The sequence below is a fragment of the Trichosurus vulpecula genome, chromosome 7, assembly GCF_011100635.1.
Source record: "Trichosurus vulpecula isolate mTriVul1 chromosome 7, mTriVul1.pri, whole genome shotgun sequence".
Taxonomy (NCBI): Eukaryota; Metazoa; Chordata; class Mammalia; order Diprotodontia; family Phalangeridae; genus Trichosurus; species Trichosurus vulpecula.
This window is the reverse complement of record NC_050579.1, coordinates 96,220,795-96,231,316: the sequence shown is the minus strand read 5'-3', so window position 1 is coordinate 96,231,316 and position 10,522 is coordinate 96,220,795. Positions and strand designations below refer to the sequence as shown.

The 10,522-nt window shown below is 41.4% G+C and overlaps 1 pseudogene; it reads right to left on the bottom strand.

Moving 5' to 3' along the window:
* Nucleotides 1–1,021: 1,021 nt before the first annotated feature.
* Nucleotides 1,022–1,439, bottom strand: LOC118855940 (annotated as a pseudogene).
* Between the last annotated feature and the right edge of the window lie 9,083 nt (nucleotides 1,440–10,522).

The following is a 10,522-nucleotide window of genomic DNA, read 5'->3' as shown; positions in this document are numbered from 1 at the left end:
TGAGAAAGGTCTCATGAGTTACAAATATCATCTTTCCACGTAGGAATGTAAACAAAATGGTTCAATTTTAGCAAGTCCCTTATGATTTCTCTTTCTGCTTACCTTTTCATGCTTCTCTTGATTATTGTATTTGAAAGTCAAATTTTCTATTCAGCTCTGGTCTTTTCATTGAGAAAGCTTGAAAGTCCTCTATTTTATTGAAAATACATATTTTGCCTTGGAGCATGATACTCAGTTTTTCTGGATAGGTGATTCTTGGTTTTAATCTTAGCTCCTTTGACCTCCAGAATATCATATTCCAAGCCCTTTGATCCCTTAATGTAGAAGCTGCTAGATCTTGTGTTATCCTGATTGTGTTTCCACAATACTCAAATTGTTTCTTTCTGGCTGCTTACAATATTTTCTCCTTGATCTGGGAGCTCTGGAATTTGGCAACAATATTCCTAAGAGTTTTCTTTTTGGGATCTTTTTGCAAGAGGTGATTGGTAGATTCTTTCAATTTCTATTTTACCCTCTGGCTCTAGAATATCAGGGCAGTTTTCCTTGATAACTTCTTGAAAGATGATGTCTAGGCTCTTTTTTGATCATGGCTTTCAGGTAGTCCAATAATTTTTAAATTATCTCTCCTAGATCTATTCTCTAGGTCAGTGGTTTTTCCAATGAGATATTTCACATTGTCTTCCATTTTTTCATTCTTTTGGTTCTGTTTCATAATTTATTGATTTCTCATAAAGTCACTAGCTTCCATTTGCTCCATTCTAATTTTTTTTATTTTTTTTCACTGTGTTTATATATCACAGGGGAGGGATACACTGGGGGAGGGAGGGACACAATAGCAGAGGGAGGGATATAATGGGGGGAGGGGAATCATGGGAAAGTGACGGTGATGTAAAAGAGTGCCAACATTTTAAAAGGGGAAGGGGGGGAACCCATGTCTGAGACCCAGCACCATGATGTTTTGGTGAAATAGAACAAAGAATAGAAAAAACTGAGCAATGGGTTTCTTTACATTCTCTCCATTTTATCTGTCTGGTCTGGGCATTGCTGGGTGACTGGGCACCATCATGGGATGAGGAAGGGGCCTCATCATTGGAGGGCCAGGCATCATAGGCATGTGGCCTTCCATGGGCATCCTCATGCCAGGAGGCAGCCCCCCAGGCATCATTCCAGGAGGGGGGGGCGTCTATCATGCTTCGGTAAGGAGGTGGGATCATAGGCCCTCCCAGTGGAGGATCAGAGAAGAGGTTGGGAGGAATTCTTCCTTGCTGAAATGCAGTGGTTGTTTTATCAATCAGGCTCTGGGCTTGTTCTTCCACCCATTTTTGATAATAGTCTCTCACATTCTCTTTGTGCTTCCTCCTTCTGCAGTATGTTTTCCTCACAGATGGAGAATCATGAGTGAGGTATGTATCGCAGTAATCACAGTAAAACTTGGGCATGATGATGCACAGTTGTGCCTCGTTCTGGCCAAGGTATCTTCAAAACAGACTGGCTGGCTTCCTCACCTTCACTGTACCTCTTAACAAATTGTCCATATATAAGACTAACTTCAGGGTGCTCTTATCTGACCAATAAAATGGGACCCAGCTCTTCAGACAGATATTCATCAGGGATCCTAAATGATGGACTGCACCCCAGCAACTAAGAAGAGAGGGCACACCACAGCCAACTGCCTGAAGCACCTGGCTGACCAGGGGAGGGAGAGGGAGAGGAGGAGAAAGGGAGAGAGGGAAAGGGGGAGAGAGGGAGGGAGAGAGAGAGAGAGAAAGCCATTCTAATTTTTAAGGTAGTATTTTTTTCAGTGCTCTTTTGGACCTCCTTTTCCATTTGTCTAATTCTGCCTCTTAAGGCATTCTTCTCCTCATTGGCTTTTTGGAGCTCTTTTGCCATTTGGGTTAGTCTGTTTTTTAAGGTGTTATTTTCTTCAGTTGTTTTTTGGGGTCTCCTTTAGCAAGTTGACTTGTTTTTCATGATTTTCTCGCCTCACTCTAATTTCTCTTCCCAGTTTTTCCTCTACTTTTCTTACTTGGTTTTCCAAATCTTTTTTGAGCTCTTCCATGGCCTGAGACCAATTCATATTTTTCTTGGAGGCTTTTGATGTAAGCTCTTTGACTTTGTTGACTTCCTCTGGCTGTATGTTTTCATCTTCTTTGTCATCAAAAAAGGATTCTATAGTCTGAGTCTCAGTCCTTTTGTGCTGCTGGCTCATGTTCCCAGCCAACTACCTGACCCTTGAGCTTTTTGTCAGGGTATAACTGCCTTTAGCCAGGAGAGTACTTTGTCCTAAGCTTTAGGGGCCTTGCGCCGCTGTTTTCAGAGCTACTTCACCACAAGCTTTGTCACACCAGTGCTCCTCCTCCCCAAGAACTGCCAACCAGGACCACGACCCAGATCCAAGCAGGGCAAAACAAGAGAACCCTGCCTTTGCCCCAGCAAAGCAATCCCTGAACTTCTGCTCTGATCTGCCACTTGATTCCTCCTATTGGGTGGGCCTGGGGCCAGGAGCAGCCTCTGCTGGAGCTCTGGAAGCAGCCACAGGAGCTTTCTGCTGTTGCTGCAGCCACCTCCACCACCCCCTGGGGCTGGGGCTCTCACCCAGATCCAGCAGTTTTCCCACTGACCTGCTCAGTTTTCTTTGGCATTTGTGGGTTGAGAAGTCTGGTAACTGCCACAGCTCAGTGATTCAGTACCCTAAGGCCTGCTCCTCCCAACTTCCCATCTGGTCGGTCCTGGTGTGGCCCACACGTGCTGGGCTGGGTGCCGCTCCCAGCACAGTGCAATAGACCCTTCTCAGCAACTGTCCAGTCTGTCTTGGGCTGGAGACTGGTTTCCGTCTGCCATTTTGTGGGTTCGAGATCCTGAAAAGCTAATAACAGATGTGAAATGGAATAGCTTTGCCAGCATTCCCAGGTCAATTTATTTTTATCATTGATGAAAGTGGAAAATCACATTCAAACTTCAGGAGTTTATGAGGAAGATGACATGGAACTTCTTAAGAAGATAAAGCAGGGAAGAGTAGGCTAGACACAGAAGAGATACACAGAAAAGAAACCTGTGTTGGAGGCAACGAAGTTTTAAATGAACTAAAGGGTCGATTTTCAAGATATCTCAAGGAGGGAAGGTACTAAAAGAATAGAAAAGGGTTATGGATAATCTAGCTTTCTCTTGGGTTAGAGAGATGTGCGTGTGTGTGTGCACGTGTGCGTGTGTGCTTGCATGCATTTGGTCTGGACCTGTGATTTCATCAATATAGGGTAACCCTCTGTACATAAACTCTTTGTACCAAAGCAGATCAGCAATTATTTTTACAATTTATAGTTTTAGAGAGTTACCTTGGGCAATGAGAAAATAAGTGATTTGTCCAGGGTCACTTTTTCAGCACATCTGTCAGAGGTGAAACTTGAACCCAGATCATCCTGCATGTGAGGCATACTTTCTATTCCCTATGCTAAGTGGCATTATTACATGAAAACAACAACCAAAAAGGTAACAGAAGACATTGGTAACTATTGATTCATATGCTAATCTTTTTTTTTGGAGGGGGAAGCAAGACAATTGGGGTTAAGTGACTTGCCCAAGGTCACACAGCTAGTAAGTGTCAAGGGTCTGAGGCCACATTTGAACTCAGGTCCTTCTGACTCCAGGGCCAGTGCTCTATTAACTCCGCCACCTAGCTGCCCCAACTCATATGCTAACCTCTATAAAATCTTTATGAAAGTGATCTCTCTGTGTCTCACACACAACATATGCAATATATCTCTATATCTACCTATCTATTTATCTATCTATCTATCTAGCCAGATAGGTCACCTTTCCCTCTTCCTAACTTCTCTGTTACTGTCAAGTGCACTAGCATCCTCCCAGTCACCCAGGCTCCAAACCTAGGGGTCATGCTTGACTCCTCATTCTCTCACCCCCTACATCCTGTTGTTAATGTCTAAAATTGTGTCATTACAGATTGATTCTTTTATTTCCTTGGGTTAAGTATCTTATGATACAAGATGCATAAAACCCCGGAAGAACATACGTTGTCACTTTCATCCAATCAAATCTCACTGTGAAATCCTTTATTAGCCATTAACACTATAACTAACTTTCCAAAGAGGAGATGAGATTCATCACAGGTAAATCTCAATAGGAAGGAAAATTGAGAGAGATCTTCAGAACATGGGCTACTGCCTAAGAAATAAAGGAATTGATGCATAGTTAAGCAAGGTAGGGGCAGAGGGACAGGTCAAAGGAAACCAGAAGCCAGCAGAAGTTTATTGGGCATCAAAGGTTTGGGGAGTCACAAAGTATAGAAAGGGGGTATTAATGGGGATAGGAAGATGCTGAAGATCGATTTTACTTATATCACAATTTTTCAGTCACAGAACATGTTAATGAGGTTGTTTTTTGATGGGGTGGGGAGAGGGAAGGGACCAAAATTATTTTTAAAGTTTAAAATATGTTTTAGTTTTATATGAGTTCTTTACAACGTACCTGGGACATAGATTCCATGCAAGGATTTTCTACTGCTACCAATTACGTCACTTCAGGAAAACACTTAAAGTCTTGAATTTCCTGCTCTGTACAATTAGGGAGGTGTCTAAGATGATCTCTAAAGTTTTTCTATCTCCAACATTCTATGATGATTTTATGATACTATATAATTTGTGGTATGTTGGGATGGAAGCTGGAGGAAGAGTTTTGTAAAGTGATTTCCTTATAGCAATCCTTTGAGGTAGGTACTGCCAATATTACTTCTGGATAGATACAGTAGAGACATACAGTGCTAGATGTGGTGTCGGGAAACCCTGAGTCCAAATCCAGCCTCAGACACTGAATGTGTGACCTAGGGCAAGTCACAACCTCTATCTGTATAAAGCGATTATCATATAGAAAGTGGTGATAATAATAGTACCTACCTCCTAGGGTTGTTACAGGGATAAAATCATATTTGTGAATCACTTTGCAAACCTTAAGGTGCTTGTGGATGTGAGTTATTATTAGTAGTATTTTTATTATTCCTATCCCAGTTTTCCAGATGAGCAAAAGGAGTTTTTTTGTTTTGTTTTTTTTTTGCAGGAGGGAAGGCAGGGCAATGGGGGTTAAGTGACTTGCCCAAGGTCACACAGCTAGTAAGTGTGTCAAGTGTCTGAGGCCAGATTTGAACTCAACCTCTATCTGTATAAAGCGATTATCATATAGAAAGTGGTGATAATAATAGTACCTACCTCCTAGGGTTGTTACAGGGATAAAATCATATTTGTGAATCACTTTGCAAACCTTAAGGTGCTTGTGGATGTGAGTTATTATTAGTAGTATTTTTATTATTCCTATCCCAGTTTTCCAGATGAGCAAAAGGAGTTTTTTTGTTTTGTTTTTTTTTTGCAGGAGGGAAGGCAGGGCAATGGGGGTTAAGTGACTTGCCCAAGGTCACACAGCTAGTAAGTGTGTCAAGTGTCTGAGGCCAGATTTGAACTCACGTCCTCCTGACTCCAGGGCTGGCGCTCTACCTCACTGAACCACCTAGCTGCCCCCACAAAAGGAGTTTTTGAGAAATTAAATGGCTTGCTCATTGTCGCAGAGCTAGGAAGTATCTGAAGTAGGATTCAAACCCAGGTACTCTGGTTCCAAGTTCAGGTCTCTCCTGTCTCAACCCTGACTTTGTCACTAAGTGTGTCCCCTTGTGCAAGTCACTTAAATCCAGTAGATCTCAGTTTATTCATCTGCAAGATGAGGTGGTTGAGCTACATGGCTTTTAGGTCTCTTTCAACTCCATATGATTCCATAAGTTCCATATGATTCTGTGATCTTACCCAGAGACTGTAGTTAAAGTTCTGGAAATATTGTTTATCCTTCATGTCTGAAGAGGACCAAAGATGTCACAAGGGTGATGCCCTGACTTGTGTGTGAACTGGATTTAAATGAGGCAGAGTCGCACAAAGTCACTGGCCTCATTCTCTCTTCCAGACTATAGTCAAGATGACTGGCAATGGCCCAGGATGCAGTGGATAACCTTGGCATCTTTGATGTATGATCAAACTCTAAGTGCTCCACAGTACCTGCTTTAGATGCCTTCGTGGCCATCAGAACAAACTGTTCTCATCTGCCCATTTTTCGGGGGAAGAGGGGTGAGGGAGAAGTCTTCACGTATTTGGGGTAGACATCCACCAACTCATGGACAGGTTTGAGGCTTGTCAAGGTTAGGCATTAAGAGTCAGCCTTGTGTCAGTAGAAGCACATACACATATCTAAACTGTGCTGTCACAAAATTTTTGAAATGGTTTCTAGAGGTAAGTGAGGGGTCTAAGGAAAAGAATGAAGAAAGAGAGACTATCTTCTCTACAATCTTGTTTAGTACTGGCTCTGTCTAGATTCCTAGAGAGATAAAGTCTCATAAATAGCTTAAATATGGTTAGAAATGACTTTAGCTAAAGTCATCACAATTGGGAATTACTTGCTAGGAACTGCAAGGCTTTATGCAATCATTAAGGCCAGTTAAAGTGCTTTTGGATCATCATTTGGGCAGATCTGGTGCAAATTGTAGAGGTTGAACAGCATTTTCATGTGCTAAATGATTTTTGAAAATTATTTCTAAGTTCCCACTGAGGTTAAAGTCATGACCTGGGGGCACCGAATGGGTTGTCTTTTCACAGTGTATAAGACAGTGAATGCACCCTTTACCTTCATCTTCAACTGTAGAAATCATGTCTATTCAAAGTGACTCTTCCTTTTAGGGGACTAGTTCTCAAAGTATGGTCTGCTGACCCCTAGGTGTCCCTAAGACCCTTTAAAGAGATCTATAACATCTGCAATGGATTGCATGTAGAAACATGTTTGAGAATCCAGCTGCCTTTTTTGAAGGTGGACTCTAAAGAGATTTATAAAAATATATAGAACATTGTCACTCTTCTAATTTTTTGTTTTGGGAAATATAGGTATTTTTTATAAAACTATCTAATTTATGGTAACGTAATGGGCTTATTATGATTTAAATGAATTAATAAGTATTTTAAAATTTTATTAGTTTTAATTTCTAAAATGGTAAATATTAGATATTAGATATAACTCACATAAAAAAAAGCTCTTGGGGGTTCGCAATAATTTTTAAGGGTGTTGCAGGGGTGGGGAACTGTGGCCTCTAGGCCATCAAGTGCGGCCCTTTGACTGAATCCAAACTTCAGAATTTGTTCTGTGAAGTTTGGATTCAGTCAAAGGGCTACACTTGAGGACCTAGAGAGCCACATTCTAGAGGCTGCAGGTTCCCCACCCCTGGAAAGATTCCTGAGATGGAAAAGTTTGCGAACCACTGATCTATAAGAAGGTGAACGAATAGTGAATTGGTGTTTCATTCCCCCCAAGCTTCCTTATGAATTAAGAGGCTGATCTCACATTCTTGCGGAACGCAGATATGCCCACGGATCTTTGATTTCATTAATGTTAGCATTCCCTCCAACAATACCGATTGCACCTCATTTGTGCCTGTCTATTCTTTTTGACTGTCAGCCATGTCCTTCCAGAAGTTGGCCACAGAGGGTCCTTCCACCCCACGCATTTGGGGTTGTCCCTTTTACACTGAGAGGATGCCAGGGGCACACACACTATTTCTCATTCTCCTTATATGTCCATCTCTTTGTGTGTGTTTGCAGCAATCTGATTAAATAGATGTGATTGGACTACATATACTGGCCTAAGTGAGAAGCTGCGGAACTGATCACAGTGGCAAGACTTTCTCTAACACATGCCCTTCACTGGTATAGCTTAGTGTGAAAAGGAGGGAGGAAGGCTGCAGCTGGAGTCAGAAGACCTTTAACTCCATAACTTTGAGCCCGTTACTTCACCCTTCTGCATCTCAGTTCCAGCATCTGTAAAACGAGCGTAATGATACTTACGTTACCTCCCTCAGAGGGTTGTTGTGAGAACTGTAAGAAGCTACATAGCACATGCCCTGGACTTATCTTCCAAGTCTGATTCACATTGGCAGGCTGGGGCCCCAGAGCTTGGCTATTACGTTTTCCCTCAGTGATCTAGGGGTAATCCCGAGGGTGTGAGGGGTAGTACAATAGCTCTGAACTCCCACTGCTAAGCCTGCCCCCCATTATATCAGTTGATAGCAGTCGATCAGACGGACTTAATTAGCTTTTAGAAACAGATACTAAGGTGGTATAGTAAGAGCATTTGGTACAAAACATCTCCTCCCTCTTCCCACCAAAGTCTGTGACATAAAGTACATATAGAGCAGCCAAGATGAAAAAGCCGATCCTTTGTCACTCCAAAGTTCAGAAGGTCCTCCTAGAAGGGGGAGGGGAGAAATCAGGACAAGACACCCTCTTCTCTTCCAGGAAATTCCTTTTTTAGAGGTTTAGCAGGAGGCGTTTACCAATAAGCAGTTAGATGTTCATAGCTGTCCACAGGGCATGACCAAGTCCCTCAAGGAATCTGAGTCGACTTACTATCAAACCTAATTGAAATGTGGAGATGTCCAGGCTTGTTTACATCCCTGATTGATTTGATTAAAGTTTTTTTCACCTGATAAAGGTGTCAGGTGAGGTGGGCCAGGGGTGTCCTTGAAAATGTTTAACAATGGCTCTCTGGGGAAAAAAAGTCCCCCTCCCCTTGAAGTTTAATATGCATTATTAACATTTTCTCCACCACTTTCTTAACTCTAGACAATCAACAAAGCAAAAAAAAAAACCAATATCTGATTGCAAATACTCAGACTGAAAATTTAATAATGAAGCCAATAGAAGTTAGCTCCAACACACCCCTGGATGGGACTCAATCAAGCCTCACCTGTATAGTTATAATAATGTAAGTTTTTGTTGGTTAACTTGCCAGTGTTCCTGATAATCTTTTCATGAGCAAAAAAATGTCATGTTTTAAAATCTCTGAAAGAGAAGGGGCAACAGAAAAAGAGGATGGAATAAAAATCCAAATGAACCAACTGACCCCCAACCCACATGTTAAAACAGTCTTAAAGGGATCCATACGACAGGAGACCTGAAAAAGCCTACCTAGACATAGTCCTATATCGAAATCTGACTAAATTTAATCCAAGGAAAGTTTCGTTACCATGATATGAATCTTAAATAGAGTTTTCAGCTGGTAATGTCACTAACATTGCTTTACTTCTATTGAATCTCTCATGATTTTGAGAGATCACAGAAGAAATATCCTAGGCAGTAAATAGTCCTAGGTATAGTAATTCCAAACCTCTAAAGATTCCCAGAATGGGAAATGGGCCCCTTGCAAAGTTCTCATCTGGAAGTAACACCTCCCTAATGCAAACATTTTCTTCTCTTGTGTGTGGTTTCAGTTCCAAGCCAAACCCGTTCTACTGCATGCTTTTGTTCATTTCCAGAGAGAGAGATCTGAATCAGCTTGCAATGGCTTAGAAATCTATTTAATTCTTTCATGACTTAAATAGCCCTTTTCATTTGAAAGCCTTTGAGGGGTCCTTTGCCACGAATGACAAAATTAACATCTAAAAAGACATGGTAGTAAGAGAAATAGGCCATCCAAGAGTGCTTTACCAACGTTCTAATCAGTCCTCTGAAGGCTGTGAGTTAGGGTTGGGTGTATGCTGATGGAGAAGGCCCCAGAGAGGTGAAAGGTCACTGGGTTTAGTAAATCACCAGTAACTCTGTGTATGAAACCTAACCTCTAGCTTGCAACGCTGCTCCTTTCCCCCCTTTACCCTCCATTTACCTAGCCATTACATCACTCACCGTGGCCTCTCTTCCCTTTCTATGTTAAATCTTCATACTAGTTCAGTTCTAAACAAATGATCAGGTTTCAATAAGTCATGTTGAATCTTTATTTTTAATTCAGTTTTACCTTTGTCCCATGAAATTGGTTAGGATGTAGACTTTATAAAGGTAAAAGAAATAATAAAAGAAAATACATTGATATAGAACCAAATTAAGTAGGCAGCTTGGTGTAGTGGAAGGAAAGCCAGTGTTGGGAGTCAGAGGATCCAGAATTAAGCCTCGCCCTGCCATTTAACACCTGTGTGATCTTGGGTAAGTCATCCAATTTTTCCTGGCTGTCGTTTCCTCATTTCTAAAATGAGGGAGTTGGACTCTAAAGCTCCTCCCAGCTCTAAATCTATGAGCCTGAAAGAGTTTTATACTTTTTTTTGTTTGCCCTATATTTTCATGTAAATCTTTAGTCCTTGTGTGTGTGCACACGTGCATGTGTATGTATGTATGTATATATATAATATGAAAATATATATATGTACATATAATTTCTACATTCCTTTAACTCCTCAGAGATCCCCATGCTTAGAAAAGGGACAAAGCCAGCTGTGCACCAGAACTTTGGGTCAGTACAGGGATGTACTGAGTCAGCTTCAACAGACAGAGACCATTGTTAAATTGTCAGTACAAACATTTATACCTCTGAAATCAACAAGCTATAAATCAGAGCTTAATTTTGTTATTTTATTAGTTGTCTAGACTGAAGAAAGTATTAATAATGCAAATACACTTAAAAGTGGGTTTTGGGGCAGCTAGGTGGCGCAGTGAGTAGAGCA